Source organism: Hipposideros armiger, unplaced genomic scaffold (genome assembly GCF_001890085.2).
Source record: "Hipposideros armiger isolate ML-2016 unplaced genomic scaffold, ASM189008v1 scaffold_129, whole genome shotgun sequence".
Classification (NCBI taxonomy): Eukaryota; Metazoa; Chordata; class Mammalia; order Chiroptera; family Hipposideridae; genus Hipposideros; species Hipposideros armiger.
Window position 1 is genome coordinate 2,611,207 of NW_017731479.1, and position 8,269 is coordinate 2,619,475.

General features: G+C 45.4%; 1 pseudogene; it reads right to left on the reverse strand.

Annotated features, from left to right (window-relative positions):
• Positions 1 to 5,833: 5,833 nt before the first annotated feature.
• Positions 5,834 to 6,885, reverse strand: LOC109386151 (cyclin-Y-like protein 1 pseudogene; annotated as a pseudogene).
• Between the last annotated feature and the right edge of the window lie 1,384 nt (positions 6,886 to 8,269).

Consider the following 8,269-nt stretch of genomic DNA (forward strand, 5'->3'; position numbering starts at 1 on the left):
TAATGTAAATATCTTTTTGTTTTCCGATGGTCTTAGGTGACCCCTGTGAAAGGGTCGTTCGACCCCCAAAGGGGTCGTGTCCCACAGGTTGAGAATCACTGCTGTAGAGGATGCCCGCCCTGGCCCCACCCACGAGTGAAGGAGACAAGCATGACTGGCACACCTATGCTAGACAGAATCAGTGTAGTGGTGGGGACACTTCAATGTCTTCAGGAGCCTACCTTTCTCACCCCTGACTTGACTAGAGCCTGGGAAGGCGGTGGCAAAGACCTCTTAAGGGGGTGACCGGCTTGTCCAATGAAAACGACAAAACATTGCTGAAAGAATTAAAGAAGACACAAACACTAGAACCACATACTGTGTTTATGGGTTGGAAGACTTAATATCATTAACATTTCCATACAACCTAAAGTGATCTACAGATCCAATGCAACACCTTTGATAATCTTACTGTCATTTTTATAGACAGAGAAATCCTAAAATTCATAAAGAACCACAAAGGACCCAAGTAACCAAAACTATATGGAGAACAAAAAAATAAAGACAAAGGATTCTCGTTTCCTGGCTTCAAAACACCTGACAAAGCTACAGTCATCCAAACAGCATGCTGCTGGCATAAAAGCAGATACATCGATCTGTGGAACAGAAAACAAAGTGCTAAGTAACACGCGTATATGGTCAAATGATCTTAAAGAAGGGTGCCACATGGGCCAGTGAAGCGACGTCCTCCACAACTAGACTGAAGAACAAAAGGGTAGCAACTTCTCTGTTCCCCTTCCCCGATTCCCCAATGCTGTTCCCCTCCCCCAATTCCCCAATAAAATCTTTAAAAAAAGGGGTGCCAAGACTAGACAATGGGGAAAGGATAGTCTTTTCAACAAACAACAGAATGGAAAGGGACCTACAAAACAGGAGAAAATATTTACAAACCTTCTATCTGAATAGAGGCTAATATACAAAATATATACAAAACTCCAACACTCAGTTGTAAAAAAAATTGAACAAACCATTAAAAACATGGGCAAACACTTGAGCAGACATTTCTCCAAAGTAGACATATGAATGGCCAACACACCTATGAAAAGGTGGTCAACGAAAGCAACCATCAGGGAAATGCAAATTAAAAGGACAATGAGGTATCACTGAATACCTGTTATGCTGTATATTATTTGAAAAAAAAAAAAGATGACGGATGTGGGCCATGATGGGGAGAAATTGGAACCTGTCTACACTGTTAATGAGAATGTAAAATGGAGCAGCCATTCTGGAAGACAGTATTGCAGTTCCTCAAAATATTACAAATAGAACTCCTCTAAGATGCAGCGATTGCACTTTTGGGTTACATGCCAGGGAGATGAATTCAGGATCTTGAAGGGATAATGGTACACCCTTGATATTTGCTGCATTGTTCACAACAGCCCAGATCCGGAAATAGCGCCAGTGTCCAGGGTCAGGTGAGAGCATAAAGAAAAAGCTGTATATGCATTCAACGGAATGTTATTCACCTTAAAAAGGAAAGGAAATCCTACCATTTGCAGCAACCTGAATAAACTTGGAGGACATTATTCTCAGTGAAAAACAGCCTGTCACCAAAACCAAAATTGTGCATGATTCCATTAGATGACTATCTAAAATAGTGAAACTCCTAGAAGCAGAGAGGAGAAGGGTGGTGGCTGAGCATGGCGGAGGGGAGGAAATATGGAGCTACTGTGAATGGGTGCAGAGGTTTAGTCATGCAAGATGAAAAAAATCCTAGATTTTGCTGTGCAATAATGTGCATACAGTTAGCAATGATGTACAGTACACTTAAAAGGTGTTTAGCTATTAGGTTTTATGGTTTTTACCACGATAAAAAAACTAGTAAAATATATTAGAAAGCAAATAAAGGAAAGAAAAATGGAATACTGAGAGAGCGTGGACTATGGAGTGAGGGAGACAGGAAGAGACAAAGAAAGGAAAGGCTAGAAGGGAGGGAGGGAAAGAGGGGAGGGAGGGAGGGATCCAGAGAGGAAAATAAAGAGAAATGGAGGGAGGACGGGAGAGGGAGGGAGGAAAGGAGAAAGGCTCTGGTTGTTACAAAGGCAGATAAGGAAGACCAGGGAACAGGAGGACAGCTCTGCTCTCCAGGCTGTAAAGAAGATGTCCATACAGTGTTCAATGCAGCAACACGGCTGTGTCCTTTCTCACCCCCATTCAAGAAGCAGCCAAATAGCATCTTCAGCCTGGACAAGGCTGGGCTCAGGGAACGGTGTCCTCCTGCTTCTCCTGACCTTGAAACCTCCACCTGGTCACCATCTGGCCGGGGTGGCCTTCGTGCGTCTTCCTCTGCTCCTCTAAATTGTTGTCATCACAAAGTCTGGCCCAAGGCTCTCAGAGCTGCTCTGGCACGTGGAATCCACTGGACAGCTAGCTGTCTGTCAGCTCCTGGAGCCCAGGTGTTGGTAGCCTCGTTTTAACATTTCAGCACACACATCACGGTTCCCTTTAGCACCACAAAGAGATGATGATTTGGAGATTAAGGATTTCTAAGACAGCCTGTGTCTTAAGTATATAGTCTCTGGGGGTAAACAAGTGACATTTTACATTCAAGCAGTGTAATTTTTTTGCTTGCTTGGGAAAAATGGAAACCTACTGGCAATCAAATTCTACTAAAATACATATTTCACACAAGAGTCCTTGTAGAAATGACACTCAAACCAGAATTTATCTTATTTTATATTAATAACGACTTAAACAACTACCCTGACCTGATTTCTTACGAAGCCCCTCATAAGGAAGCATGACCCCATTTCCAGAGGAAGGTTCGAGAGGGACATGAGTGACAAAGCTCCTGTCACACTGCTGAGCGGCTCTCTCCTCACCTTGCAAAGCACAACGTGCCCTTGGTCCTCCCAGGATGGGAGCCCAGTGCCACCCTGACGCTCAGTCCCTGACGATGACCTCTTGGTTCTCTTTCCAATGTGCACTGTGTTTCCTGCCTGCTACAAAAGCCATAGCAAGGATGAGTGATGAGAAGCAGATATTCCACATGACAATGACACTGTATATTCCTAGTAAGGGTGTGTGAAGGTAAATGTTAGACCCCTGTGGAGAAATTTGCAGTGAATTTCCCCCAAGTCTTCCTGGAAGCTCTCCTGGTTCAAATTCCTCTAGAATTGGTGTGGCATTGGGGATGTGGTGATAGAACCCGGCTTTCTAGTTAAAGAGCTGAAGTTGTGGTCTCCAGTTCCGCTTAGGGGGTGTGGGTGTGCGTGCATGGCGGTGTGTCTGTGTGTGAATCCAAATGATGTGCATCTGAGTGTGCACGTGTGTGAACTTCTATGTGTCGAGTATTTCCCCACATAAAGGCCACTATCACTAATGCCAACTACTCAATAAAACTCCCATCACCACGGCATCATGAGTGGATAGGTATGTGAGCGTATGCACTAATCACATGCAAGTTGACATGTGTGCATCCATTGTGTGCCAATGTATCGCAATTCACCTGGGAACAAATCCATCACTGGAGGCTCAGGGCAGTGCTCACTGAGCTCTAAATGGGGAAAATATATTTCACAATCCCTGTTACTGCGTCAATAACAGCTTCATTCTTAGTACTGATGCAGGTTTTTTTGTGTATGTGGCCGGGATTCGTGGTCTGGTAGCTTCGAAGAATGGAGACACGGACCAGAGAGGCAAAGTTTACAGAAAAGGACGGTTTATTAGAGCTAAGAGATACAGCTCTCTAAAAGAGAGGGAGCATCCGAAATTGGAGTGCCCGCTGACTAGCGGGGAGGCTTCTGTTTATATGCTTCTCCTAGCCTATCTGGGGAGAAAACTGGCGCCTGCTTCAACAGGTTAGATTTGTTTCATTGCCCGTTTCAGCCTGGAGGAGGCTTTTCAGGATAGTTGTAGTTGCCTCAGGGTGTAATTGATGTCTCTGGTCTGGTAGGAGTAAATTGTCTCAAGGTTGTGGCTTTTGGCGTCAGGGCTGAGGGCAGAGGCCTTGGAGACATGCTTATCTTCTGCTCATCCTACCAGGGAATTCCTAACTGCCTAATTGGTACACTAACTAACCTGTCTTAGTACAGGCCGTGACATTTTGAATGGTCATGATATGTCACTGCTGCCACTTACCTCATTCTCACAGTTTTTCTATTAAAGGCCTACAAATGACTCATGAGAAGCAGGTCATGCCGGGTCATCTTTGCACAGCTAGTTGGTCACATCATGACATTGGAAAAACCAGATGGGAACATGGGCCAGTCAAGGCAGCCTGACAGCAAGAGCAGAGCCAAACTACTCATTTCAAAAGGCATGAACGTGTCCTGGAGGAAGCCTCTCACACGTCCATTTTGGTTTGGCAATTACAAAATTCTTTCTATGGAGGCAAAATTGCTGCACAGGACAAAGCTCACTCCCATACAGCCTGTAACTGATGCTGCCACTTTGAATGCCCTTTCGAATCAGGTATCAGGTGGTAATAGGCTTACCCTGGACACTCTCTCCATGGAGTAAGTTGTCTGTGCCATCTGTAATGTAGAGGTTCACATTTTCATATGTTAGTTTTACTGAAAAATAAAACACCATTCCCAGAGGAAGGAAGGCGAGCTTACCTTGAGTGTAGATGGGACCACATCATCGGCACTGAAACTGGGAAGTTCCTCAGTCAGGCCTTCAGGGGACTCCGTGAGGACAGATAATAACCCCACTGTCATCTCTTTCTCATGTTCTCTCTTTCATATTTATATGCTCCTCTTATGTCAGTCATTGCTGGCACTGCTTATGAATTTCTCTGTGAGCTTTGCTTTTTCTTTTTTAAAAATTAAAACAGTTTATTAGCTTTCTAAAAAATATAAACATGAGGGGGAAAACCACATAAATTGTAGCATTCTTTTCAAAATAAAACTGCAATCAATACCTAAATCTCCAAGCTCTGAGCTCCCTAAACAATGTTTTTGGAGGTGGTAGATGGTAATATTTTATATACCATTATTTATCATTTACATTTCTGTCCTTAAAAAAATGATGGAAACTGCAGAACTCAATACAATTTGAAGGCTTGCTATATTGAAATTATTCCTTGGCCCAGAAATGCTTTGTTTACAGTCAAATTTCCAGGAATACATCTGAGAAGGTAGGAGAAATATTACAAGCTTAATATGAATACATTGGCTGAAACAACAAAGTTTGTAAAACTTTTTTACAAAGTTATGTAAAACTTTGTGCTTCACTCAATGTAAGATGAAAAGCTTAATATTGAAAATTTACCAAACTACCTCAGCTTAAGAGAAATTTTATTCAACTTTCCAGTGAGGTTTTGTAAGTCTAGCATTGATATTTGTGCAGCAGTGCCCTGGAGAGTCCAAGCACATTGTGTTAAAGCTGAAAACTGCCTGAGACTTGTGGGAGACCTTCTGTTTCACCACCTCCTTGTTAAACCCTGGACCATCACGTCAGCTGGAATTATGAAAATACCTATTGATACACTTATTTCACAAAGGAAAATCATCAGAAAATGAGGAGCACCATTATAGCTTGTAAGATATGCAGCATGGAGCCAATAGAAGTAGATAATCAATGACTGATACTTCCTCTTGTTATCCCAAACATGCTAATATGCTCATAAGTAGTGCTTGAGAAGAATTTGAATGGCAAGTGTTATTCAGCAGCTTTCTGGTTTGAACTGATTGCTGATATAACGACCAGCAGCTTCAGTGATGTAGTCAGGAGTAAGAACCCTGCAGTGCCTAACCATGCTACCTAACAGCGCTAAGTGGTGACAGGGAAAATACCAATTGCTGGTTTTTGAGGAGGAGAGGTTATGATGTTACAGCTTCTCATTTCTCCCTTAGGAGACCATGGCCTTAGAGCGCTGAAAAGCAGTGAAATGATCAGAGCTTAAAGAACTTCCTCATAGCAGGTCTGCATAGCTCATTGTCACATAGCCTGAGAATGGCCACTAGGTTCTGCGCCATTGGTTTGCTGAGAAGTGCACATTTAAAATCCACATTGTTGTGCTGTCCTAAGGAGTGAAGGTCAACGTGGTAGCTGTCATAAAAGTTGAGTGTAACATCCACACAACAGTGAAGTAAGCTTAAAAAAGAAACACCCCAATCTCGTTCCTGTCCTAGACTGTAATGTCCTTGAGAATCCCGCAGCAGTCCACATTCCATACAGACTGTCCCAAACCTTGGAGGCAAGAAGAATGGCTCCCAAAACAATTCTTCTCCACTTAGTGGGACTAATGTCAACGGCAACATAAATTAGAAGCCGGTCTCTGTAAATAAAAGTTATTATTGCATGTTCATCGCTTAGCCCTGTAGCACTAAAAAGAGTAGGGACAAAGCTGTAAATCAATTTGTGTTCAGGATCATGCTTAAAATGTTCCTCTGGAACCGTTTCGCGTATGAGTGGATGTGATCTCTCATCAAAAATATCCAAGGATCTATTTCCATCTCTGTTCCTTATGGGGTGATATATTGCTAAGGTCACACATTTTATTGTGGTTCTAAGATTAGTGGGGGCTGATGGTGCTGTCATCTAGAAATATTGTTGAGCACGAGCTCTACTTTTTAGAGAGGTGCCTTTGAGTTAACATGGTTGCCCTTCCTCTTTGCTCGCTCACCCGTTGGAGATTCGTTCGCTCAGGAAAAGTGCTTGCCCTTGGATGGTAGGTCAGAAGGGTGCGATTCCAAAGGTCCTCTTCGGGCATCTCCGGGCCGCGATGTGCCGCAGGCGGTGGCCATCGTCGTCTCAGAAATCCAACTCGAGCTCCAGGGCAGCCGCCACCTCACAGATCCCGGGCTTGTCCTGCGACCCCGCCGACCCTGAGTGCCGGCTCCGCTTGGGGGCTGGCATTATGACATTAGGGCCGAAGCGACAGGTCAGCGTGTTCCCCATGGGGCGCTTCCACTCCTCGCCGCCGTGGCTGCCGTCGCTAGCCCCCGGGCTCCGCAGTCCCCCAACGATGGCGCGGTGGGCACAGGCAGCCCGGACTGTCTATGCTTGGGCTACCCTGTCCGCCGCCGGGCAATTCCACCGCTAATGCCTCCCACCAGCTAACTAGTCTGTCTCTGAGTTTTTCTTAATACAGACCTGGGGCGTGAGTGTGCGGATGACGCTGATGACTAGGGAAGAGGTGAGCTGCTGCGGGCCCATCCTCCTCGCTGGATGAAGGACGGCCAAGGAGCGGGCAGGAGAGACGTGCGAAGCGGAGCCTCTGCCTGCCCAGCGAAGGGGACCATCCATGTGAAGAGTCTGCCTGGCCAGGTGCACCCTACACGGCGTGCGGTCTTGTAAACGCACACGCGTTCAATGCTCCCGCCTGTTCCGAAGTTTGGCTAAATGGCCACGGTCTTCCTCCTTCTTCCAAGATCTTTCCTTCCGACAGAATCCACGAGTGCTCCTAAGCGCTTCTCACCTCCTCTCTAAGATCACATACCTGATGAAAAGCAAAGATTACTGGGAACTAAACTCAATTCTAAGCAGAGAATGCCATCATGTTTCTCCACAATTTTGTTTAGAAAAATGTCAAATACAGAGGGTTTGAAAGTACTGAAATCCCATTATTTAAAATAACCACTCTCATTCCTGCAACCTTCCCTCCCAGTCTTCTTTTCTATACGACGTGTTGTCCATTGAGTCAGGGTCTGTCCATACTCGCACTGGCCACTGACAGTGAGATAGCTCGTTATGGGGGGGGGGCACGGGGGAGCACTGATGCTCTCGATCCATTTGCGCAGGAGATTTGCAACAAGGGTGATGGGCACTGGGCTCCCCAGCAGTTTCCCTTTGAGCTCTTACTGGCCGCTGTCCCTTGGGTGTGTGTATACAGGGCTTGAGTGTTTCTAAGGCCCATTGTGATGTTGTCTTCCTGATTCTTAACAGATTTGGGGCGGAGGCTGAGGGGTGACCTCAGCCCTGAAAGATGTTGAGTTTCGTGGTCCTACGTGTGGGCGTCACACCGCTTAGAATCTGTGAGCTGAGCAGGAGCACGTGGACCCTACATGTGCTTTTCACACCGATGGCTATGCCAACGTCAGCTGTTAAATGCACCTGTAGCTGCGCTGGGCTATGTGACACAGAGGCCACCTCTCATGACGAGCAGTGTGTGGGAGCTCGGTAGACAATAGCGATCAGGTAAGGGTTAACATAGGTAGCAGCAGCAGTTGTGGTCCAGTGAACAGCTTCATTCTGGAAACACTGTGCCTTGAGTTGATGTTGGCAGTTGCTGGACAACGAGCAACTATATAAATCCTGAGAAAACTACACCCTGAAAAGCTCC